Source organism: Eubalaena glacialis, unplaced genomic scaffold, assembly GCF_028564815.1.
Source record: "Eubalaena glacialis isolate mEubGla1 unplaced genomic scaffold, mEubGla1.1.hap2.+ XY H_3, whole genome shotgun sequence".
NCBI lineage: Eukaryota > Metazoa > Chordata > Mammalia > Artiodactyla > Balaenidae > Eubalaena > Eubalaena glacialis.
This window is the reverse complement of record NW_026871157.1, coordinates 797,511-824,775: the sequence shown is the minus strand read 5'-3', so window position 1 is coordinate 824,775 and position 27,265 is coordinate 797,511. Positions and strand designations below refer to the sequence as shown.

General features: G+C 34.9%; 1 pseudogene; it reads right to left on the bottom strand.

The window, feature by feature from the left end:
- Positions 1-12,448: 12,448 nt before the first annotated feature.
- Positions 12,449-18,852, bottom strand: LOC133083016 (F-box only protein 28-like; annotated as a pseudogene).
- Between the last annotated feature and the right edge of the window lie 8,413 nt (positions 18,853-27,265).

The following is a 27,265-nucleotide window of genomic DNA, read 5'->3' as shown; positions in this document are numbered from 1 at the left end:
TAAAAGGAATATTATTCTTAGTTGTAAGTTGAATCAAAGAAGTGAAAACATACATTTAAAACTATAGAACACTGTTAAATTAATTAAAGAAGACACAAATAAATAAAACGTTTCCTTGTATTCATGAATCGGAAGACTTACTGTAATTATGATGCCACTACTACCTGAAGCAATTGACAAATTTATGCAACCCCTCTCAAAATCCCAAAGGTGTCTTGAAAAAAAAATCCTACATTTATATAAAATGTCAAGGGACTCTCAATTGCAAAATAATCATTTAAAAAGAATAAATTTGGAAGTCTTACATTTCCTGTTTTTAAAAATTATTATAAACTTACAGTAATCAAGACAATGTGGTACTGGCATAAAGACAGACATACAGACAAAAGGAATATAATACAGAATTCAGAAACGAATCCTCCTTAATAAATCGTCATATATATGGTCAAACGACCATTCAATAGGGAAAGGACAGTGTTTGCAACAAGTGGTGTTGGGAAAACTGGATATCCACATTTGAAAGAATGAAGTTGGATGAATTAACTCAAAATGTATAAAGACCTAAACATCATACCTAAAACTATAAGACTCTCCGAGGAAAACATAGTGGAAAAGCTTTTATGACACCAGCAATAATTTTTTTGTGTGTGACACCAAAAACACATGCAACAAAAGCAAAAATAAAGAAACTACATCAAAATATAAAACTTCTGTGCACCAAAGAACATAGTCAACAAGGCAGACTAAGGAACTGAAGAAAGTATTTCCCAATCATATATCTAATAAGGATTCAATTTCTGGAATATATAAAGAACTCCTAACTCAACAAAAACAAGCAACCCAATTCAAAAATGGACACATGATTTAAATGGACATTTCTTCAAAGAAGATGTATGTGAAAAGATGCTCAACACCAATAATTACTAGGAAAATTAACACAAAAAAACACAATGAGGGGACTTCTCTGGTGGCGCAGTGGTTAAGACTCCACGCTCCCAATGCAGGGGGCCTGGGTTCGATCCCTGGTCAGGCAAGGAGATCCCACATGCGTGCCGCAACTAGGAGTTCGCAAGCTTCAACTAAGGAGCCCGCAAGATGCAACTAAAGGAGCCCGCCTGCCACAACTAAGACCTGGCGCAACCAAATAAATTAATAAATATTTAAAAAACCCACAATGAAAAATGATCTCATACCCATTAAGATCGTTATTTTAAAAGAGTTACAAGAGAAAATAAAAGTGTTGGCAATCATGTGGAGAAATTGGAACACTTGTGCACTATTGATTGGAAATGTAAAATGGTATAGCCACAATGGAAAACACTATGGTAGTTCTTAAAATTAAACTTACAAATTTCATATGATCTAGCAATACCACCTCTCAGTACACAACCAAAAGAATTAAAATCAGAGTCTCGAATAGATATTTGTATGCCCCCAAACACAGCACCATTATTCACAATGACCAAAAGGTGGGAGCAATCCAAATATCAATTGATAAATGAATGAACAACATATAGTAAATACATACAATGGAATATTATACAGACAAACAAAAAGAAGGAAATCATGTGTAATGTTACAACAGGAATTGGCCCTGTGGACGTTATACAAAGTGAAATAAGCATCACAAAAGACAAAACTGTATGATTCACCTATATGAAGTAGCTAAGGCAGTAAAATTTACAAAATCAGAGCAGCAGATTAATGGTTACCAGGAGGTGAGAAGAAAAGGGAAATAGGCTGTTGTGTAATGAGCGTGAGATTTCAGATTTGCAAGAAGAAAGTTCTTGAGATCTGTTTCACAATAAAGTAAACATATTTAACAGTATCAAACTGTACATCTAAAAATGGTTAAAATAATAAATATTATGTGCTTTTTATCATAATCAAAAAGTGTTCACCAATAGATGGATAAATAGAATCTGTTATATGCATATGAAGAAATATTCAGTTTTAAAAAGGAAAAAAAAAATCTGAGATATGCCACAATATGTATAAGTCTTGAGGACATTATGCAAAATAAAATGACCCAGTCACAAAAAGACAAATTCTGTAAAATTTCACTTATATTAAGTATCAACAGAGAGAGTCAGACTAAGACAGGGATGGTGGGGAGTGCTAGCTCTTTTTTTAAAAGGATGCTATTTCTATCAAATTAGAGTCCCATTCTTATGGTATCATTCAGCCTTAACTATGTCCTTGAATTTTTTTTAATACAAAAGACTCTATTTGGCAAGACTTAAAAAACAACAAACAAGAACAACAACAATAAAACACTAAGGTAAGTTCATACCAGACCTCTGTGGTATCCAGAAGCAGACACACTGAGGATTAAGGTGTTAAGGCTTCAACATACAAACCTCAGAGAAGGGCAGACAAACATTCAATCCCTAACAACAAGTATCATCAAAATTAGGAAACAACATTGTCACAATACTCCTTTGTGATATCAGAACTTATTCAAGGTTCTGCAATTATCCCAATGATGTCTTTTATATGAAAAAAGTGAATTTTTCTTATCCAGAAAGCAATCTAAAATTATGCAAAGCATTTAATTATCATATTCCTAGTCGCCTTCTCTATAATCATTTATCAGTTTTTCCTTATATTTTATGACCTTAACTTTTGTCAAGAGCACAGGACGTTTATTTTGCAGAAAGTCCCTCATTTTAGGTTTCTAGTATTTTCTCTTGATTATAATCAGGAACTCATTCTTCACAAGAATATTACAGAAGAGATGTGTCCTCAGGACAACTGAAAGCACATGATGTTCGCATCATCTTTTTGTTAACTTTGATCCCTCAATTAAAATGGTGTCTGCTAGAATTCTCCGTGAAAATTACTGTTTTTCCTTGGTAACTAGTAATTAACTTATGGGTATTTACTCCGAAACAATATAAATGTCTTGTTTCTTATCAAACTATCACCCACAAACTGCAGCTTTCTTTGATGATTCTTTCCTCCTTTGCAATTCAGTTGACCACCACCAGCACCCAACCCATTCCTGCAATGGTACAACTAAGATCTACCTGGTATAGTCACTTTTAGTATATTGTCAGGAGAGAATCTCAACTCATGGCATTCCCAAATACAAATATACTTTTCAAGTGGGCAAACTGAGGAACATAGACAAAATTTCTAGTGGCTCTTATTTTTGTCTGCTCAACCCTTCTTACCTTCTTCTGCATACATGACCCATGCCCTTAGCCTCAGGATCAAGAATGGGCTTGTGACCTAGACTGGACCAGTTATAAAGCTTCATTCCAATGTCCAAAATGATTGTTCCAAGAGGAGGGAAAAGCCCCAAACCAGGCAAATCAAAGTATGTCACGGGGTAAACCAAAGTTTGAGAAGAGAGTAGTTTTTTTTCAACAATTTGATCTAAGAACTGTAATTGAGGCCAAAAATTCCATTGTCCATTGTTAAATTAATTCAACAAGGAAGTCACTAGACTGAGGAGGGCCATATAAATAAACCAAAACGTAAGCCTGTAATGCCACAAAGTTATGAAATTGAAACCTAAAGGCAGCGAATCAAGGGCATACGATGATTGCAAAAATTAATAGTTGGCACTCTACTGAAGGAAAGTGCTTTTTTCTTCTACATAATTAATTAATAAATTAGCATTTCTTGAACATGGGTTCATGGATTTTTTTTTACTGAATGGATTAGGATCTATTACAATTTACAATTATTTAATATACTAATCTCCCCAGATTTGGTGAGTGGAAACCCTTACATGCTGTTGTCCATATCCTTTCAAAATGTCAGTTTCTTACTTTCCGGAAGTGTATTCTAGAATATCTGAAAAATACTTCATGTTCATTTTTTACTTCCTTTGCCCTATCTTGGAATCAGTCATTTTCCCAGTAAGTCCTACATTTAGTGGGGATAAAATTTGTTTAAATGTTTACATTGCAGGGCAAAATGGCATGTATCTGTTTCCTCTTGCTTTTTGCCATTAAACATAATCATGTACCCTGAAGTTAATGCCAGGGTAGATCAAAGGAGGAACATTATAGCAGCAGAGCATCTTGAATGTTTCACCTAATAGAGGAAGGCCAACCAGATCCAACTTTTCCTGACCCTATTCAACAGCAGAAGGCAAATCATTTCTTCCCTGAGTCAAACGTGAATGCCAGCACATATATGGAATCTAAAAAAATGACACTGATGAACCTAGGGGCAGGACAGGAATAAAGACGCAGATTCAGAGAATGGACTTGAGGACACGGGGAAGGGGAAGGGTAAGCTGGGACAAAGTGAGAGACTGGCATGGACATATATACACTACCAAATGTAAAATAGATAGCTAGAGGGAAGCAGCCGCACAGCACAGGGAGATCAGCTCGATGCTTTGTGACCACCTAGAAGGGTGGGATAGGGAGGGTGGGAGGGAGACGCGAGAGGGAGGGGATATGGGGATATATGTATATGTATAGCTGATTCACTTTGTTATAATGCAGAAACTAACACACCATTTTAAAACAATTATACTCCAATAACATACAAAATAATAATAATAATTAAAAAAGACAAAGAAAGACACACATTCACACACGAGAAAAGAAAACTCCATGTAAACAAAACACTGCTGTCAAGAGATATCAGTTGAAAGCCATGCCAGAAATAAATCAAGGGGGCACTATCTTTAACCAGAACTGAGTATCCCTTTTTCAACTAAGATATGCTGCTCTGTCAAAGAAATTGCATCATTCAAGTAGAACCAACAGGGGCACACTTCTCTCTCATCAACACACATCTGACTACATTCTTGAGCGGAACTTCTGAGAATCAGTGGAATCTCAGCTGCATTAGGTAAACGAAACAGAACAAAGAGTCTGAATGTCAAATGGCAATTGAAACTGCAACTGACAAAGTAGCCCAAGCCATATGTGTTATACATAAACAGGGTCATTGCCTGCTAAAACAAAAAGATTTAAAGACCCAAAGACTCCTAACATAATTGATAAAATATCCAGAATAAAATAAGAAATCAACTATCATATCAAAAATAAGAAAATTACAACTGAAATCAGAAAAGGTAATTAACTGATACCAGCACTGAGTTGAAATTACATGACAAGATTTTTAAAGAAACCATCATGAAAATATTTTAATAGCGATTACAAATTGTATAAAACAAGTAAAAAATAGAAAAATCTTGACAAAGAAAGAGAAATTATAAAAAGAACAAGTGAAAATTATAGAACACAAAAAAATCAATACAATAACCAAAATAATAAAATTTGTACAATGAACTCAATAGTAAAAGATAACAGGATAGGGTTAGCAAGCTTGGGAACAAAAGAATAAAATTCAGGTAGTCTAACCAATAGAGAGAAAATATCCTGGAAAAAAAAATGACCGGAATCTTAGGAACATGAGAGAAATAACCAAAAAGGGCAATTTTTGTATCATTACAATCTAAAAAAGAAAGGAGAAAGAGGGAGGTAGGGAAAGATTACTGGCAGAAACCATATCAAATATCTTCCCAAATTTGACAAGACACACAAATGTAAAGACTGAAGGAGGGCTTTCCTGGTGGTGTACTGGTTGGGCATCCGCCTGCCAATGCAGGGGACACGGGTTTGAGCCCTGGTCTGGGAGGATCCCACGTGCCACGGACCAACTGGGCTCGTGCACCACAACTGGTGAGCCTGCGCTCTAGAACCCGTGAGCCACAGCTACTGAAGCCTGCGTGCCTAGAGCCTGTGCTCCGCAATGGGAGAGGCCACAGCAATGAGAAGCCCGTGCACTGTATCAAGGAGTTGCCCCCGCTCGCCGCAACTAGAGAAAAGCCTACACGCAGCAACAAAGACCCAAAGCAGCCAAAAATAGATAAATAGATAGATAGATAGATAAACAAATAAATTAAAAAAAAAAAAAAGACTGAAGGAGATGAGTGAACCACAGATGGGATAAATTCAGAGAAATCAACACCAAGACATATTGTAGTTAGACTTTTGAAAATTAAAGATAAAAAATACATCTTGAAAGCAGCCAGAGAGAAATGATGTGTTATCATAAGGGAACAACTCAGCAACAGTGAATTTATAATCTGAACTAATGGATGTAAGAAAGAAGTGGCAAAATATTTTTCATGGGTTGAAAGAAAGGAAATGCTAACAGAAGGAATTTTGGAGTATCACAAATGAAGGAGAAAACAAAAAGTGCAGCAATGTGGCTACATACAATGTTTTCTTCCCCATAAGTTTTATGATAATATTTGATGGTTGAAACAAAAATTGTAACACTATCTGATACTCAGAATTTTAGTATTTAAAAGTAGGAAATATAAAGGATGTAAATGCAAATTAAGCATTTCTTTTGAAGTGATAAATGCTGATACCAGTAGATTGTGATGTCACACATGTATGATAATATCCAAACCACTAAAAAAACTGTAAAGGTACACTTAAAAACACTATAAATACATAAAGATTCATCTCAATTCTTTTAAATCCTAAAAGTCAATTTTTAAATTTTTAAAATTTTAAATCCTAAAAGTCAATTTTTTTAAATCCTAAAATAGATAGAATCCTAAAAAATTCTAAAAAAAAAAAAAAAAACACGCAGGAAAACTCATTTTTTGTTAATGCTATAAAATTATCTCCCCAACAAACTGTGAACTTGGATACTACATCATGGTTTTTCATTAAAAAATACTGTGTTGAAAATGGAGCGTCACGGGTTGATATACAATTGATCAAAATCGAAGGACAATATTAAAAATAAATAAGAAAATGTTTCATTTGGTAAAGTTAGTCAAAAAGATGTATAATCATGTCACATTGGATGAATGTAAAATGTGGAAGCATTGTGTTTATATTTCCCTAAAATAACACCAAAACCTTAGGTTTTATGAAGATGTCAGATTCCCCCCAGAAATATATTCTATTTTTACATCTAAATTTACTTTGAATAACTGAAGCATAAGGCAAGGGTTATTTTAAATACTTAGTCAAATAATAACTACATAATTTATATATTAAAATAGAACTAGGAGAGTGATAATTGAAAGTCACAAAAATATAAATAACTACTGTACACAATTTAAAATTTGGTAAGGTGAGGACTTATAAGATTGGACAGTATAGGACATGTTTTTCTAGGTACAACTGAAAATAGAAATGTAAACAAAACCAAAACTTTGGTTCAAAGATGTAGAATAAAGTTTAAAGTTAATGTTAAGAAGTTTCTCTTCAGAAATAAAATGTTCAATATGCTTTTTCAAGGTGATGGAAGAAATTTTCCCCTATTGAAGTATGAGGAAACATTCTAGCTTACACATGATTTTGCTTGAACTTTATGCTAACTAAGACAGCTTGTCTCATAGCCTGTCAAACAAATATTGTACATCTGCTTTAACCACCAAAGAGTCACTCATCATCCAGTTACACAAAGGGTTAAGTCAAAATCCACCGCAAATGTCCACCAAGAGTGGACCCTGTGGGGAATTCAGGATGGGAAAAACAAGATGAAGAATTCTGTGCTTTGGATCTATGGGCTTCTCAAGAGTTAACATGCATATTTAAGGAAGAATTTTATTGATCCCAGATTCCAGCATCTTCCCATACATAGAAAAACACTAAAATCACTTACTTGAGGCATCTGGTTTCTCTGAACAACCGTACGTTTGACCACATGTATTGTCCAGTTAAAAAAAATTTATATATGTACAATTCTTATATCAGACAAAATAGACGTTAAAATAAAGACTATTACAAGAGACAAAAAAAGACACTACATAATGATCAACGGATCAATCCAAGAAGAAGATATAACAACTGTAAATATTTATGCACCCAACATAGGAAAACCTCAATACATAAGGCAAATGCTACGAGCCATAAAAGGGGAAATCAACAGTAACACAACCAGAGTAGGGGACTTTAACACCCCACTTTCACCAAGGGACAGATCATGCAAAATGAAAATAAATAAGGAAACACAAACTTTAAATGATACATTAAACAAGATGGACTTAATTGATATTTATAGGACATTCCATTCAAAAACAACAGAATACACTTTCTTCTCAAGTGCTCATGGAATATTCTCCAGGATAGATCATATTTGGGTCACAAATCAAGCCTTGGTAAATTTAAGAAACTTGAAATCATATCAAGTATCTTTTCCGACCACAACGCTATGAGACTAGATACCAATTACAGGTAAAAAATTGTAAAAAGTACAAATACATGGAGACTAAACAATACACTACTAAATAACCAAGAGATCACTGACTAAATCAAAGAGGAAATCAAAAAATACATAGAAACAAATGACAATGAAAACACGACGACCCAAAACTTATGAGATGCAGCAAAAGCAGTTCTAAGAGGGAAGTTTACAGCAAGTCAATCTTACCTCAAAAATAAGAAACATCTCAGATGTTCCTAAACCAATTAGAGAAAGAACAAAAAACCCCCAAAGTTAGCAGAAGGAAAGAAATCATAAAGATCAGATCAGAAATAAATGAAAAAGAAATGAATGAAACAATAGCAAAGATCAATAAAACTAAAAGCTGGTTCTTTGAGAAGATAAAGAAAATTGATAAACCATTAGCCAGACTCAACAAGAAAAAAAGGGAGAAGACTAAATGAATAGAATTAGAAATGAAAAGGGAGAAGTAACAACTGACACTGCAGAAGAACAAAGAATCATGAGAGATTACTGCAAGGAACCATATGCTAATAAAATGGACAACCTGGAAGAAATGGACAAATTCTTAGAAAAGCACGACCTTCCGAGACTGAAACAGGAAGAAGTAGAAAATATAAAGGGACCAATCACAAGCACTGAAATTGAAACTGTAATTAAAAATCATCTTCCAACAAACAAAAGCCCAGGACCAGATGGCTTCACAGGTGAATTCTATCAAACATTGACAGAAGACCTAACACCTACGCTTCTCAAACTCTTCCAAAATATAGCACTCCCCAGCTCATTCTACGAAGCCACCATCACCCTGATACCAAAACCAGACAAAGATGTCACAAAGAAAAAAAACTACAGGCCAATATCACTGATGAACATACATGCAAAAATCCTCAACAAAATACTAGCAAACAGAATCCAACAGCACATTAAAAAGATCATACCCCATGATCAAGTGGGATTTATCACTGGAATGCAAGGATTCTTCAATATACCCAAATCAATCAATGTGATAAACCATATTAACAAACTGAAGGAGAAAAACCATATGATCATCTCAGTAGATGCAGAAAATGCTTTTGACAAAATTCAACACCTATTTATGATAAAAACGCTCCAGAAAGTAGGTATAGAGGGAACTTACCTCAACATAATAAAGGCCATATATGACAAACCCACAGCCAACATCCTTCTCAATGGTGAAAAGCCAAAACCATTTCCTCTAAGATCAGGAACAAGACAAGGTTGTCCACTCTCACCACTATTATTCACATAGTTTTGGAAGTTTTAGCCAGAGCCATCACGGAAGAAAAAGGAATCCAAATCAGAAAAGAAGTAAAGCTGTCACTGTTTGCAGATGACATGATACTATCCATAGAGAATCCTAAAGATGCTACCAGAAAACTTCTAGAATTAATCAATGAATTTGGTAAAGTAGCAGGATACAAAATTAATGCACAGAAATCTCTTGCATTCCTATACACTAATGGTGAAAAATCTGAAACAGAAATTAAGGAAACACTCTCATTTACCATTGCAACAAAAAGAATAAAATACCTAGGAATAAATCTACCTAAGGAGACAAAAGACCTGTAGGCAGAAAACTACAAGACACTGATGAAAGAAATTAAAGATGATACAAACAGATAGGTGTATCATGTTCTTGGATTGGAAAAATCAACATTGTCAAAATGACTATACTACCCAAAACAATCTGCAGATTCAGTGCAATTCCTAGAAAACTACCAATGACATTTTTCATATGTCAACTAGAACAAAAAATTGCACAATTTGTATGGAAACACAAAATACCCCGAATAGCCAAAGCAATCTTGAGAAAGAAAAACGAAGCTTGAGGAATCAGGCTCCCAGACTTCAGACTATACTACAAAGCTACAGTAATCCAGACAGTGTGGTACTGGCACAAAAACAGAAATAAAGATCAATGGAACAGGATAGAAAGCCCAGAGATAAACCCACGCATATATGGTCACCTTATTTGTGATAAAGGAGGCAAGAATATACAATGGAGAAAAGACAGCCTCTTCAATAAGTGGTGCTGGGAAAACTGGACAGCTACATGTAAAAGAATGAAATTAGAACGCTCCCTAACACCATATACAAAAATAAACTCAAAATGGATTAAAGACCTAATTGTAAGGCCAGACACTATAAAACTCTTAGAGGAAAACATAGGCAGAACACTCTATGACATAAATCACAGCAAGATCCTCCTTTTGACCCACCTCCTAGAGAAATGGAAATAAAACAAAATAAACAAATGGGACCTAATGAAACTTAAAAGCTTTTGCGCCGCAAAGGAAAACATAAACAAGATGAAAAGGCAACCCTCAGAATGGGAGAAAATATTTGCAAATGAAGCAACTGACAAAGGATTAATCTCCTAAATATACAGGCAGCTCATGCAGCTCAATATCAAAAGAACAAACAACCCAATCCAAAAATGGGCAGAATACCTAAATACACATTTCTCCAAAGAATTATACAGATTGCCAACAAACACATGAAAGGATGCTCAACATCACTAATCATTAGAGCAGTGCAAATCAAAACTGCAATGAGCTATCCCCTCACACCAGTCAGAATGGCCATCATTAAAATATCTACAAACAACAAATGCTGGACAGGGTGTGGAGAAAAGGGAACACTCTTGCACTGTTGGTAGGAATGTAAATTGATATAGCCGCTATGGAGAACAGTATAGTGGTTTTTTAAAAACTAAAAATAGAAGTACCATACGACCCAGCAATCCCACTACTGGACATATAGCCTGAAAAACCATAATTCAAAAAGAGTCATGTACCGCAATGTTCATTGCAGCTCTGTTTACAATAGCCAGGACATGGAAGTAACCTAAGTGTCCATCATCGGATGAATGGATAAAGAAGATGTGGCACATATATACAATGGAATATTACCCAGCCATAAAAAGAAACGAAATTGAGTTATTTGTAGTGAGGTGGATGGACTTACAGTCTGTCATACAGAGTGAAGTTAGTCAGAAAGAGAAAAACAAATACCGTATGCTAACACATACAAATGGAATCTAAAGAAGAAAAGCAAAGTGGTTATGAAGAACCTAGGGGCAGGACAGGAATAAAGACGCAGGCGTAGAGAATGGACTTGAGGACACGGGGAGGGGGAAGGGAGAGCTTGGATGAAGTGAGAGAGTGTCATGGACATATATACACTACCAAATGTAAAATAGATAGCTAGTGGGAAGCAGCGGTGTAGCACAGGGAGATCAGCTTGGTGCTTTGTGACCACCTAGAGGAGTGGGCTAGGGAGGGTGGGAGGGAGATGCAAGAGGGAGGGGATATGGGGATATATGTACATGTATGGCTGATTCACTTTGTTATACAGCAGCAACTAATACATCATTGTAAAGCAGTTATACTCCATAAAGATGTTTAAAAAAAAAAAAAGTGAAGCAACATCTAATACAAGATCGATACCAAAGCAAGAACATAAATGGATTGAGCAGGCAATGCATGCATCCACCCATGCACTGTAAGGCGTGGCCTCAGAAGAGAACTGAAAACATGTATATAATGACTGGCTACGTTGTCTGTCAATAGGTTATAAAAATATATAGTCAATACTGTAAAGGATTTTTTTACCATAAATAGTACAGAAGTGCCCTTTTAGTTACTCATAACTTCACAAAAGCATCAACCACTTTTCATACATTCCAGACAAAGCTCATTTAAACAAAAAGTTTACTTTTTTCCAAAAGCAATGTAGTGTCTGTTTGAAAAGGAGTTTTTCTCTTTCATGTGTATAGTATTAAACTCAAGGTCTAGTCTGTCAAGTCTGGGTTTGTTTAAAATACATGTGTAGGTACATATATGCAGAAACAAACTAGTGTACTTTGTTGACAGCACAAAAATATTTATTCTTCAAAACATGACAGACCTAGTATGATTATCAAAAATTTATCACAAAATAAAAAGATTCTATGTAATAATCCAACCAGGAGAAGGGGTAAGCATATTCCAACTGTGAAAATTCCAGTTTGTGTTCTGAATGTCTAAAAGCCTATGGGACACCATGTTGCTCACATAATTCTCATATGCCTATAATTACTTACGCTACTAAGCTATCTCTTCTACAGCTAGGATCACATTCAATTTATATTTCATTCCGAAGGCACTTAGATTTTCTAAAAGAATCTGTGGCTTTGCTACATTTTTAGAACAAAATTCTGAGGCGGCTCCTCATTCTGCCCACACCCTGAGGAAATTTCTACTGTATAGTCCATCACTTACAGTTCATGTTCCCTCTGCCCTACCCATGCATACTGTTCACCTATGTACTGCATTTGTTTTAGCAGGCTCTAGTGTTGGTCTTGAAGCTGCTTTTGCTGTTCTTTCATTTGGGTTTACATAAAGCTCCAAAATTTCACACCTGAGAACAGCCGCATCAGCATTACTTATTTAATGTGCTGTTAGAGTTTGATAACCTCTTGTGTTTAAGGGCTTTGCTTGGAGAACACTGAATTATTGTTAGGGCTGCAGAATGTTCTGAAACTGGAGGAAAAACCATGAGTATTCCAGACTAATTCGATTATGGTAATTTTTTCTGAAGAATTAAAACAATTTTCTCATCAAAATATTCCATTGCCATGGAGAAAATACCCCTAACTCTTTAAGTCCTTCATGAGCTCATTGGGAGAATCTGGTAGAACTGACATTTCTCAGCTCACCATAATTTCATCAGTAACATTTTCTGAGATGAAGCAACAGAGATTCGAATCCACATACTTTAGGAAACTCATATTTAATACTGAAAATCTTGTTTCACTAGCAGTAAAGATGTCTTCATGAGCAGGTAATTAATAGTTTTTTTGTTTGTTTCTGATTCTCTTCTTGCAAGTTGTGCTTTAAATTGTTACTGAAATATATTATACCTCTCTATTTACACAAATTCCTGATTCAACATTCTCTGGCAGACCAAGTTCATTCTTTCACAGATGAGGTAGAGCTAGCTAATTTAATCATAGGACATAAAGCTGAGGATGTTTTTAGTGGTTATGATGGGCAACTGCCATCAATGTTTGTTTTGAGGCAGCTGGTCTAGAGTCAGTGCTGGGGTTGGACACTACTGGGACTCCTGTTGCTAAACTAGAATAGGAGAGTGAGGGCAGTTGCTGAGCAGATTGCATGGTGGAAGAGAAGCCATTGTGATTGTGACTGCCATCTCCTTCTTCAACTATCCACTGCTTTGTTTCTCTATTGTCTTCAGGAAGGCCCATTTAAAAACATGTTTATTAATGTGTTATAACATAAAATTCACATATTATAAGAAAACAATTCTATATTATTTAGTAATCTTACAGAGTAATGAAACTTTTACCATCTTTAAGTAGTATATTTCTATCAGCACAAAAACACTCTTTAGGCCTATTTGTAGTCAGTCTTTTCTCCCACTCTTTGTATGTTTTTTGGATATTAACTTATCAGATATAGGGTTTCTAAATATTTCTCTCATTTCATAGGTTGCCTTTTCACTGATTGCCTGATCACAACCTTTACATACAGAAGATTTTTAGTTTGATACAGTCCCACTTGGGATTTTTGTTGCCTGTGCTTTTGATAGTATATTCAAAAAGACATTGCCAAGGCCGATATCAAGGAGTTTTTACTATGTTTTCTTCTAGGAGTTTCACAGTTTCAAGTCTCACATTTAAATCACTAATCAGTCTTGAGTTGATTTGCGTGATTGGTCTAAAAAGCCAGTTTCATTCTTTTGCATGTTTAGATAGCCAGTTTTCCCAACACCAGTTATTGAAGAGACTCTCATTGCCCCCACTGTGTATTCTCAGCACCTTTGACAGGTATCAGTTGACCATATATATGTGGGTTTTTTCTGGGCTCCCTATAATATTCCACTGAGGTATGAGTCTATTGATATACCAGTACCATATATATATATAGATAGATAGATAGATAGATAGATAGATTTTTTTTTTTTTTTACATTAGCTTTCAATATAGTCTGAAGTCAGGAAGAGTGATTCCCCCTTCTTCGTTCCTTACTTTTTTTTTTTCCAAAAATGCTGTGGCTTTTTTTTTTTTTTTTTTAATCCATTGCTTTGAGCCACAACTGTTCTACTTCACTGGGGAAAAAAATGCCATTGGAATTTTGATAAAGATTGCTTTAAATCTATACATGACTTTGAGTACTATGAACACTTTCACATTAATTCTTCCAAACCAAGAATAAGGATATCTTTCCATTTATTTGTACTTCTCCAATCTCTTTCATCCATGTCTTATAGTTTTCAGTTTACAGAACTTTTACCTCATTGGTTAAATTTATTATTAATTATTTCATTGTTTTTGATAATATCATAAATGGGATTGTTTAACTTCTATTTTGAATACTTCGTCATTAATGTATAGAAACGTAACTGATTTTTGTACACTGCAACTTTACTGAATTAATTTATTAATTCTAACAGCTTTTTGGTGGAGTGTTTAATATTTTCTATATATAAGATTACATCATCTGCAGACAGAGACTACGTTTTTAAAAATTTGTTTGCCTTTTCTTTCTTCACTTTTGTTTTTCTGTTTGTATTTATTTTTCTTTGTTTCTCTTTCTGTCTTTTTCCTTCTCTTTCTTTCTTCCTTTCCTTCCTTTCTTTTCTTTCTTTCCTTCCATCCTTTCCCTCTATCTTTCTCTCTCTCTTCCTTCCTTTCTCCCTTACTCACCCCTCCCTCCTCCCCTTCCTTCCTCCCTCCCTTCCTTATTTCCTTCCTCCCTCCCTTTCTTCCTTCCTTCCTTTCCTTCCTTTTTTTCTACGTTTCTTTCTTTCTCCCTTCCTTCCTTCCTTCCTTCCTTCCTTCCTTCCTTCCTTCCATCCTTCCTTCCTTGTTTCTCTCTCTCTCTCTCTCTCTCTCTCTCTCTCTCTCTTTCTTTCTTTCTTTCTCTCTAATCAATGGATCTAGCTGGGACTTCCAATATCATCTTGAAGACAATTGGTAAACAGGGGTACCCTTGTTTTTCCCTGATTTTAGAGAAAAAACCCCCCAAAAACTCTCAGCTTTTCACAATTATTATGATAGCTGTGTGTTGTCATATAGGAAGTTTATTACATTGAAGTACATTTCTTCTATACCTAATTTGTTGAGTATTTTTATTATGACAGATTATTAAAATTTGTCAAGTGCTTTTCTGAGTCTATTGAGATAATCATGTGATTTTACTCTTTTGTTAATGTGGTGTATCATGTTTATTGATTTCCGTGTGATAAACCATCCTTACATCTTATTATGTCTCACTTGATATGTTTGATCCATTCTATGTGCTGTTAAATTCCATAACCTAGTATTTTGTTGACAATATTTGCATCTATGTTTATCAGAAACATTTTCTTGTAATTTTCTTTTCTTGTAGTGCAATATCAGACTATGCTTTCAGGGTAATGCTTGCTCAAAAATCAGTTTGGAAGTGTTTCCTCCTCTTTACTTCTTTCAAAAAAATTGAGAAGTATTGGCAGTAATTATGCTTTCAGAGTTTGGCAGAATTCATCCATGAAGCCATCTGGTCCTAGATCTTTCCTTATTGGGAAATTTATTTTTAATGATTCCATCTCCTGATTCCATAATTTTCTATTCAGATTTTCCATTTCATTACAATTCAGTTTTGGTTGGTTGTATGTTTCTAATTTTTTTTTCTAAGTTGTTCAATTTATTTTCACATGATAGTTTTCAGTGGTATCACTCATGATACTTTCTATTTCTCTGGTATAGTTGTAACGGTTCTCCTTTCATTTATAATTTTGTTTCTTTAAATCCCTGTTAATTTTTCTTTTTGGTTAGTCTACCTAATATTCATCACCTTTATTTATTTTAAAAGAAAAACACAATTTTTTTGGATTTTCTTCTACTGTCTTTCCAGTCCCTATATCATTTACTTCTGATCTAATCTTTATATTCTTCCTTCTGCTAACTTTGGGCAGAGTTTGTTCTTTTTTCAGTCCCTTGAGGTCGTTTAGTCAAGGACGTGCTTTACTTGAGATCTTTCTTTTCTCTTAATCAAGGAACCATTTGTTGAAGAGATTATCTATTCTGAATTGGGTATTCTTGGCTCTGTTGTCAAATATTAATTGATTGTATATACTGGTATTTAATACTGAGCATTTTATTCTGTTCCCTTGGTCGATATGTCTATTTTTCTGGCAGTACCATTCTGTATTTATGGCTTTGCAGTATAGTTTGAAATTGGAAATGTGATACCTCTAGCTTTGTTCTTTTTCCTCAGAATTGCTTTGGCTATTTGGGGTTACTTGTGTTTCCACACAAATTTTAGAATTGTTTCTGTTATTTCTGTGAAGAATGTCTTTGGTGTTTTGATGGGATTTGAATCTGTACATGGCTTTGGGGAATATGGTCATGTTAAGGATATTAATTCTTCCAATTTATAAACATGAGATGTTATCATTTGTTTGTGTCTTCAATTTCTTTCAGAAAAGTTTGGTAGATTTTCTTGTGCAGATATTTCAGTTCCTAAGTTTTTTCATAATATATTTTATGTCAAACATGCAAGATTGATAAGTAATTGGCAACAATCTGCCTCATTTAAAGCATCTACTTGAATAAACCTCAGCTCCCTTATCTAGGAAAGGATACTGTATCGCACTATTGTTGCAGAAGCATAGATTTAATTGCATCATTATTTTGAAAAACAGATATTTAAATTGATGTGGTTAAAAGCCACCAAGGAACTGACCTTTTTCTAGTTATTGTATTGTTATAATGTAAATATTAAAACAAATAAGAGGTTTCTTGACAAATCAGTCCATCTCACTGGTGTGCCGTGAGAACTTCAAAACTTTGTTGTCATCATATAAATGAACTAAATCACACATTGAAAGGGAAAATGCACAATTTTATGTTAAGGTGACACCAGCAGTTCACTTCTTTTCATTAGTCGTGTGGAAGGATGTTTCCCAGAGTAATTCAGTGTCTTTAGCACTTGAAGCTTCTGATCTACTCGTCCTGAAGACCAGCTGCTGCTAAAGTAATGATAGCCTAAAAATGATGAAGCATTTTTGATGAAAATACCTTCATGTTAAGGGGGAAATGCTGTTAACCTACTCAAGACATGTATCTGTGATGTTGATAGCCTTGTTTTAGATTTTATAGTTGTTTTGGTTTTCTAGGGAGAAATGGCACAATGCATATATTGCATTATATACATTTATCACTGATTTACTTAATGTTAACATACAGATAAACACTAAATAAGTGGTAATACTTGGAAAGAAGCACTTATACCATAAGTCTTAGGAAATAATGCTTGTAATAAACTTAACTATGTTACATATCAACAGGCAAAATATAGAATGTTACATAGTGTAACATGGTATGATGTGATTAAATTATATTTCCTGCTGTTAAAAAAAATTTATTCCTCAGTATTTTACTGTTTTGATGCTATTGTGAATTGGTTAGTTTATTTAATTTCTTTTTGCTATTCTTCACCATTGCAATGATTTCTGTATGTTGATTTTGGATCCAGCAACTTTACTAAAATTGTTGATTAATGTCAACAATTTTTTGACTGACTGGGATTTTCTATACATAGGATTATGTCACCAGCAAAAATTGACAACTTCACTTCCTTTCTTCCAATTTGGATGCATTTTATTTCTTTGTTTTGCCTAACTGCTCTAGCTAGAACCTACAGTACTCTATAAATAGGAGGGGTGAGGGACTTCCCTGGTGGTGCAGTGGTTAAGAATCCGCCTGGCAATACAGGGAACACAGGTTCAGGCCCTGGTCCGGGAAGATCCCACATGCCATGGAGCAACTAAGCCTATGCACCACACCTACTGCGCCTGTGCTTTAGAGCCTGCGAGCCACAACTACTGAAGCCTGCACGCCTGGAGCCCATGCTACCCAGCAATGAGAAGCACACCCACGCAACAAAGAGCAGCACCCGCTCGCTGCAACTAGAAAAAGGCCGCCTGCAGCAACAAAGACCCAACACAGCCAAATAAATTAAATAAATAAGTAAATAAATAAATGGGAGTGGTGAAAATGGGCAGCCTTGCCTTGTTTCTGATCTTAGAAGAAACATTTTCAGTTTTCCTCTATTTAGCATAATGCTAAATGTGGGTTCATTCCAAAAGGCCTTTCTTATATCGAAGTATATTTCTTCTATTCCCCATCTAGCAAGGGTTTTATCATGAAAGAATATTGTATTTTGTCAAATGCTTTTCTGCCTCTGTTAAGATGATCATGTGATTTTTAGCTTTCATTTTATTCGTATGATGCATTACATGTATTGATTTATGTATGTTGAACTGTCTTTGCATCCTACGGATAAATCTCATTTGGTCATGGTGTATAATTCTTTTAATGTGTTCTTGAATTCAGTTTGCTTATATTCTGCTGAGAAATTTTGCATCTATATTTATGAGGAATATTGATCTATAAGTTTCTTTTTGTGGTATTCTTACCTGGTTTTTGTATGAAAGGAATGCTGGCTTCGTAAGATGAATTTGGAAGTATTCCCTCCTCTTTGATGTTTCAGAAAAGTGTGAGAATTGGTGAAACTCTTCTTTAAGTGTGTGGTAGAATTCTCTAGTGAAGACATCTGGTCCTGGAGTTTTACCTGCTGGTAGGTTTTTGATTACTGACTCGAACTCTTTATTCATTACTGCTTTGTTCGGATTTTCTATTTCTTCTGGACTCAGTCTTTGTAGGTTGTGTGTTTCTAGAAATACATCTATTTCTTCTAGGTTATGTAATTTATTTGCATATAATTGTTTATAGTAGTCTTATGATTCTATGTATTTGTGTAGCATTAGTTGTGATGTCTTCTCTTTTATTTCTAATTTTATTTAATTGAATCTCTCTTTTTTCTTCTCTAAATAAAGAATTGTCCATTTTGTTTATATTTTCAAAGAAAAAGCTATTAGTTTTGTTGATCCTTTCTACTGATTTTTCTGATCTTTATTTCATTTATTTCCTTCCCTCTGCTAATTTTGGGCTTAACTTGTTCTCTTTTTTTTCTAGTTCCCTGAGGTGTAAACTTAAATTGTTCATTTAAGATTTTAAGATCTTTCTATTTTCTTAATATATGGTATATATTGTTGCTATAAATTTTTCTCTTAGAACTGCCTTAACTGCAACCCACACTATTCGATATGCTGTATTTGCATTTTTATTTGTTTTGAGTTACATTTTTATTCCCCTTTTGATTTCTTCTTCGCCTTATGGTTCTTTAGTAATGTGCTGTTTGGTGTCCCCATATTTTAAGATATTCTCACTTTCCTCTTTGTCAACTTCTAGTTTCATAACATATTGGTCAGAAAAGATAATTGGTATGATTTCAATCTTTTAAAAATTTCAGGTTTTTGTTTTGTGGCCTCTTATATAATCTATCCTGGAGAATGTTACATGTGTACTTGAGAAGACTGTATATTCAGCTGCTGTTGGATAGATTGTTCTTAAAACGTCTATTAAGTTTGTTTGTTCTAAGCGTGGTTCAGTTCCAATGTTTTCTTATTGATTTACTGTCTGGATTGTCTATTGTTGATAGTGGTGTATTGTGTTTTCTACAAGTATTGTATTGTTGCCTATTTCTCCCTTCAGATCTGTTGTTATTTGCTTAGTATATTTTAGTGCTCAGGTGCTGGGAGTGTATATCTTTACAGTTTTTATGTCTTCTTGTAGTACTAACACCTTTATTATTATATGATAATCTTTTTTGTCTCTTGCTACCCTCAAGCCAAAGATGGCTTGAAGTCTATTTTTCTGATATAAGTGTGGCTACACCACCTTCTTTTGGTTTTCATTTGGTTGGAATATCATCTTCCAGTCTTCCACTTTTGAGCCTGTAAGTGTCTTTAGAGCTGAAATAAGTCTCCTTTAGGCAGCATATAGTTGCATCTTGTTTTTGTTCTTGTTGTTTTTTTGTATGTTTTGTTGTTGTTGTTGTTTATGTGTCTTTAGAGCTGAAATAAGTCTCCTTTAGGCAGCATATAGTTGGATCTTGTTTTTGTTGTTGTTGTTTTTATCAGCACTCTTTTGAATGGTGAGTTCAATCTATTAACATTTAGAATAGTTACTGATACATAAAAAATTTACTACTCTTAAAAAGATTTACTGTTTTCTAATTCTGTCTTTTTGGTTCAGCTCGAACAACTCTTTTCAACATTTCTTGTAAGGCCTCTCTAGTGATGGTAAATTTCCTCAGCTTTTTTTTTTTTTTTTTTTTTTAGGTCTGAAGGATAACTTTGCCAAATAAAATATTCTTGGCTGGCATTTTTATCTTTTAATATTTTGAATATCTCATTCCACCCTCTCCTGGCCTGTAGAGTTTCTGCTGAAAAATCTGTCTTATTTTTATGATCGACTTTTGACAGTTTTCATACTATGCATCTTGGAGAACGTTTGTTTTCATAGAGATGATAAAGTTTCTATTAGCATTGTGGACTTTTATACCCAGTTTCTTCCCTAGGTTTGGGGAGTTCTTGGCTATTATTTCTTTAAATAAACTCTCTCCTCCTTTTTTCCTCTCTTCTTCTTCTGGTATACCCACTAATATTATGTTGGCTCTCCTAATGGAGTCTGATAGTTTTCGAGGCTTTCCTCAATTTTAAAAAAACTTAGTTCCCTTTCCTCTTCCACCTGAATTATTTCTATATTTATATCCTCTCTCACTTATTCTCTCTTTTCTATCTGATATGCTCCATTTCCTATGCTATGTAATGCATTCTCCATCTCATTCATTGAGTTCTGCAGCTCCAGAATTTGGTCAGTCCTTTTTTACAATTTCAATGGGCTTGTTAAAGTACTCCTTCTGTTCATCATTTTTATTTCTGATACCACTGTGTTGTCTTTCTGAGTTTTGTTGTAGCTCACTGAATTTTTTTCCTAACAGGTCTTTTGCTTTCTTTATCAGTTAGATCACAATATTCTGTGTCTTTGGGTTTGGTTGCTGGAAAACCATCATTTTGTGCTACAATATATTGTAATTCTTTGTATTTTTGGATGCAATGTGTCACTGCCACATTTGCATTTGAGGTGGTGAACACCGTTCTTACTTAAGCAAAGTTTTGTTTAATTTTATTTTACCAACAGATTGGTAATTAGGATTTTTCCTTTTCTTTTCCAGAAGGTGGTGTTATAGCACAAGTTTTTGGTTTCTCTTATCAGAGCTGATTCGCCACTGACTGATATCTGTCTCTCTGTTGTTCACACACACACACACACACACACACACACACACACACGTACGCACATGGTGGAGAAAAAAGGGGTGGCATCATAGTTGGGGGAGGTGTGTGCTTAGAACATGGGACTTTGGGTGTGCCCAAGGCTTTGTAGGGGGATCCTCAAGTGCGGGACTTCCAGAGGTCTGCAGGTGGTCCTTTTAGGAGAATCCCTGAGCTGACAGCAGGAAACACTTTAACTTTGTTTCCTTTGTCTGCTTACTTCCCTTTCCTTTCCCACCCCCAAGTTATCACAGTTCCTTCTCAAGGAGAGCAGCAGGTCCCTCCAGCTGTGATATGTGCAGCTGGGTGACCCACATTCAACACCTACACTCTCCACTTCCTCTGCCGGAAAGAATGACGGTGCTGGCCTGCTGCTGGACCTGTTTTCACCTCTCTGCTGCCACTGTCTCAGCCACTGTCAGCTCTGCCACCATTCCCCTCACTTCACAGCTACCTCTGAGGATTAATCCACAGACTTTAAGAAACACAGGTCTCTTGGGTGTCCTGGTATGTTGTGCAGATGTACTCTTTTTCAGTTATGGATGTGTAATTAGTTGTAAATCAAAGGGGAGAGAAAAAGGAATGACTCATGCCACATGATTCTGATATGTATTATATATAATATTTTTCCACTCATCTGTTGATGAGTCCTTTGAGTATATATTCAGAAATGGAATTTCTGGATCATATGGTAGGTATATTTTTAAGTTTTTGAGGAACTTACATATTGTTTCCCATACTGACGGAACAAATCTGTGCTGCAAACAACAGTGCCCAGTTTTTCCCATTTTCCCATTTTTTCACATCCTGACCAATGCTTGTTAGCTCATGTCTTCTCTCTGATAGCCATTCTGAGAGGTGTGACGTGGTATCTCATTGTGGTTTTGATTTGCATTTTTCCGATTATTTGTGATCCTGGACATCTTTTCATGCACCTATTGGCCATTTGTATAGCTCCTTTGGAAAAAATGTTTGTTTATTTTCCCTGCACATTTTTATTTTTATTTCAATTTTTATATTTTTTATTTAACTTTTGAATAGGTAGTATATTCACGTGGGTCAAAAGACTATATAATAAAAGTTCCCACCCAGTTCGCTGCCAACAGTTTATCTTTTACAGGCAATTAATTTGATGAATCGTCTATGAATTTTTACAAGATTATTTTATGCATTTACAAGCAAATACACAATGCTCTGCAATTTAATTTTCACACAAACACACAGAGAGCTTTCTCGTTCTTTTTTATGGCTTTGTAGTATTCCATTGTATAGATGTGACATAACTGATGGATATATAAGTTGATTATAACTGTACAGTAAAAAACACTGTGTGTAAGTTGTATCACATAGCTGTGACTATATCTGCAGCATAAATTCCTAAGAGTAAAATTGCTGGATCAAATGATATCTGTACATTTGTAAATGAGTATAACCTTTTGAGGAGGAATTTTGGAGATAGCTTTAAAATTTTGAATTGTTATGCCTTGGGACCCAGATCCTATCCTGCAGAAGTACTTTTTTTTAAATTGGGGTATAGTTGTTTTACGATGTTGTGTTAGTTTCTACTGTACAGTGAAGTGGAGTTCCCTGTGCTACACAGCAGGTTCTCATTAGTTATCTATTTTATACATACTAGTGTTTATACGTCATTTGGGAGATTAGGATTGACATACATCCTCTATTTTTATTTTTATTTTATTATTGTTTTTTGAATTTTATTTATTTTTTTATACAGCAGGTTCTTATTAGTTATCTATTTTATACGTATTAGTGTATGTGTGTCAATCCCAATTGCCCAATTCATCCCACCACCACCACCCCAACCCCCCGCCACTTTCTCCCCTTGGTGTCCATACATTTGTTCTCTATTCCTCTGCCCATTTTTTAATGCGGTTGTTGTTGTTGCTGTCATTAAGCTGAGTTGTTGTTGTTTTTAATCTACTTTGGATAAAATGACACCTCATTTGATATATGGCTTGCAAAAAATTTCCTCCCATCAGTAGATTGCATTCCATTTTTAATTGTTTCTTTTGTTGTGCAGTTTTTAAGTTTAATATAGTCCCATTTCTTGATTTTTGCTTGTTTTGTATTTCCATTTGGTGTCACATCCAAATAATCATTGCTAAGATCAGTGTCAAGGAACTTCTTTCATAGAGTTTCTTTAAGGAGTTTTACGGTGTCAGGTCTTAAATATAAGTCTTTAATACATTTTATGTTAATATTTGTGAGCGATGTAGGATAGGGGTCTAATTGTATTGTTCTGCATGTGTTTATCCAGTTTTTCAATATTGTTAAAGACACAGTCTTTTTCTCATGGGTTATTGGCTCCCTTGTTGCATATTAACTGACCATATATTCAGGGGATTAATTCTGGACTCTTGAGTCTGTTCCATTGGTTTATCGCTCTATTTTTATGGCAGTACCATACTGTTTTTATTACTGTAGTAGTTTGAAATCAGAAAGTGTGATACTTCTGGCTTTGTCTTTTTCATCACAATTGTTTTTGCCATTTGGGGTCTTTAGTGGTTCCATACAAATTTTAGGATTTTTTTCTTATTTTTTGAAGAATGCCTTTGTTATTTTGGTGCAGAGTCCTTTCAATCTATGATTGGCTTTCGGTGGAATGGACATTTTAACAATATTAATTCTTCTAATTCATGAACACAGCATATCTTTTTATTGTGTCTTCTATGATTACTTTCAACAATGTCTTTAGTTTTCACTGTACAGGTCTTATAGTTTCTTTATTAAATTTATGTCTAAACATTTTATTGTTTTGTGCTACTATAATGCAATAGGTTGCTTTATTTCTTATTCAGACATTTCATCGTTAGTGTATAAAATGCAAACTGATTTCTCATGTGAAATTTATATCCTTCAACTTAATTGAAATCATTAAGTTCCAACAGGTTTGGTTTTTTTAAACATCTTTATTGGAGTAAAACTGCTTTACAATGTTGTGTTAGTTTCTGCTTTATAACAAAGTGAATCAGTTATACATATACATATGTTCCCATATCTCTTCCCTCTTGCATCTCCCTCCCTCCCACCTCTCCCTATCCCACCCCCTCTAGGTGGTCACAAAGCACCGAGCTGATCTCCCTATGCTATGCAGTTGCTTCCCACTAGCTATTTCACATTGGGTGGTGTATATATGTCAATGTTACTCTCTCACTTCGTCCCAGCTTACCCTTCCCCCTCCCCATGTCCTCAAGTCCATTCTCTATGTCTGTGTCTTTATTCCTGTCCTGCCCCTAGGTTCATCAGAACGTTTTTTTTTTCTTTCTTAGAGTCCATATATATGTGTTAGCACACGGTATTTGTTTTTCTCTTTCTGACTTACTTCACTCCCAATAGGTTTTTTGTTGAGTATTTGAAGTTTTCTGTATACCAAATTTTTTCGTCTGCAATAGTAATATTTTACTTCTTTTTTTCCAACTTGGATGCCTTTTATTTCTTTCTCATGCCTTATTACTCTAATACCTCCAGTACAATTTTGAATAAGAATGGTGAGAGTGGTCATTCTTGTCTTGTTCTTTTTTTTTTTTTTTTTAATTTGTATTCTTCTGTTCTAAAAAAATATATTTTTTGGCTGCGTTGGGTCTTTGTTGCTGCGCACAGGCTTTCTCTAGTTGCGGCGAGCAGGGGCTACTCTTCGTTGTGGTGCACGGGCTTCTCATTGCGGTGGCTTCTCTTGCTGCACAGCACAGGCTCTAGGCACGCGGGCTTCAGGAGTTGAGGCTTGCAGGCTCTAGAGCACAGGCTCACAGGCTGAGTAGTTGTGGCACACGGGCTTAGTTGCTCCGCGGCATGTGGGATCTTCCCCGACCAGGGCTTGACCCCACTTCCCCTGCACTGGCAGGCAGATTCTTAACCACTGTGCCACCAGGGAAGCCCTCTTGTCTTGTTCTTGATCTTAAAGGAAAAGCTTTCATTTTTTTCTCATTAACCTTTGAATATAAGGTTATCTGTGGGTATGTTATATGTGGCTCTCTTTACATTGAGGTACATACCTTCTATTCCCAATATGTTGAGGGTTGTTAACCTTGAAAGAATGTTGCATATTGACAAATGCTTTTTCTGCATCTATTGAGATGATCTTGTGACTTTCGTCTTTAATTTTATTGATGTGACGCATTACATATATTGATTTGCATAAGTGAAGCATTCTTGAATCCCAGAGATAAATTCCACTTGGTCATGATGTATAATCCTTTCCATGTGTTCTTGAATATGGCTTGCTAAAGTTTTAAGTTGTTTTAGTTTTTGTGTAGTAAGTTTTATAGCTTGGCTTTTTCAAGTCGGTTTTCTGTCAATTAATTTTTTCCTTTGAATGGGTAATCTTTTCCTGCTTCTATGTGTGTCTTTCAGGTTTCTTGCTATTGAAAACTGAACATTTAAATCTCATAACTATGACTCTTAAACCAGATTCTCTCCCTTTCTAGGTTTTTAAAAAATTTTTTTGTACAGTGTCTCCATACTTATGATTAATCTGAGGTGAAATTTTTATTAGGTCTTGTCAGAATTTTTGCTTATGCTCTTGTCTTTCCCTGATCAATGTAGCATCTTTCTAAACTTTCTAATGTATGTGGTTGTTTTTAATGTTCAAGATAATGTGACCCCTTTAAGTCGCCTGGAAGCTACTTTGTCCCATGGGTGTTGAAACAGTGATGGCCATCCTCCATATCCACACTTCAGTCATCAGAAGAGCAACTCACAATCAGAACACAACCCTTATATTTCAAGGACAAAGTCCTTATTTCCCACCCTGGTAACAGCAAGTGGTTCCAGAATCTTTAGTTTGCATCTTATCAAGAGGTTGGGGGTAAAAGATGGGTAGCTGCCACTATACTAACAGCTAAAAATGATCAATATTAACCATAATTATCTAGCCAAACTGTCACCTGGAAATTGCAAACATTCAAATAAACTCAAGTTCCAAAATATTTACTTCAGAGAGTTTCTGCCAGTACAATTGTAGAGATGGATTCCTGACACTTTCTATTCCATCATTTTCTCTGATGTCACTTTCTTTCCTCAGGAAATGGTTTAAATGTCATTTCTGTTTTCAGAGTCTGTGTCAATGTATAGAATTTAGTTGGAAACCTGAGAATTAGGGAATAGTCTATTCATTTACTCAGTTCTTAAAGTATATTATACGTTATTTAGAGTCAGATCAAAACATGTACACCTTGGTGATAAATATAAAGTTTATAAATAAGCCTCCTCCCTCTCTGTGTTCTCTCCAATACTTTCTGGTTACATGGGGCTCACTTTTTCAGTGTTCTAAACAGTCTTGGTTTTGAACTCTAATTAGAATAAATACAGGTTCTGGCAGGGAATAAAGTTCTTGATGCAAATGACTAACTAGAACATGACAAGAGATCTGTTTGAGCAAATTCCTCATAGGCAAGTCGAATAATATTTTTTCTTGCTCATTTTACTTTCATATTATTTTTTAAAAGTTAGCTCTCAGAAGTAAAGTCATTGATAAAGACCAAAAGAATGTTTGCTACAGTATGTAAATAATAATGCAAGATAGATGGCTTGGTAACAATGTGTACTGAAGTATAAGTAACCAAATAATATTGTAGAAACTACTAAATAATATGTTGAGAGTGAATACTGTAATCAAGAAAATTATGTGACAATTACATAATATCATAAATAGGAATTTAGAAAACAATCAAATAATAAAAACTTATTTAGTCTAAAAGCTATAAAGTGTCCAATGGGACCTCAATTACCAGCTCAAATTTTCTTTGCCAATCTCTTCACTATGATTTTTAAAGTTCCTTAATATAGTTTGGCAGAAACCCAAATTACATGCCAAATACTAAGTAGGGAT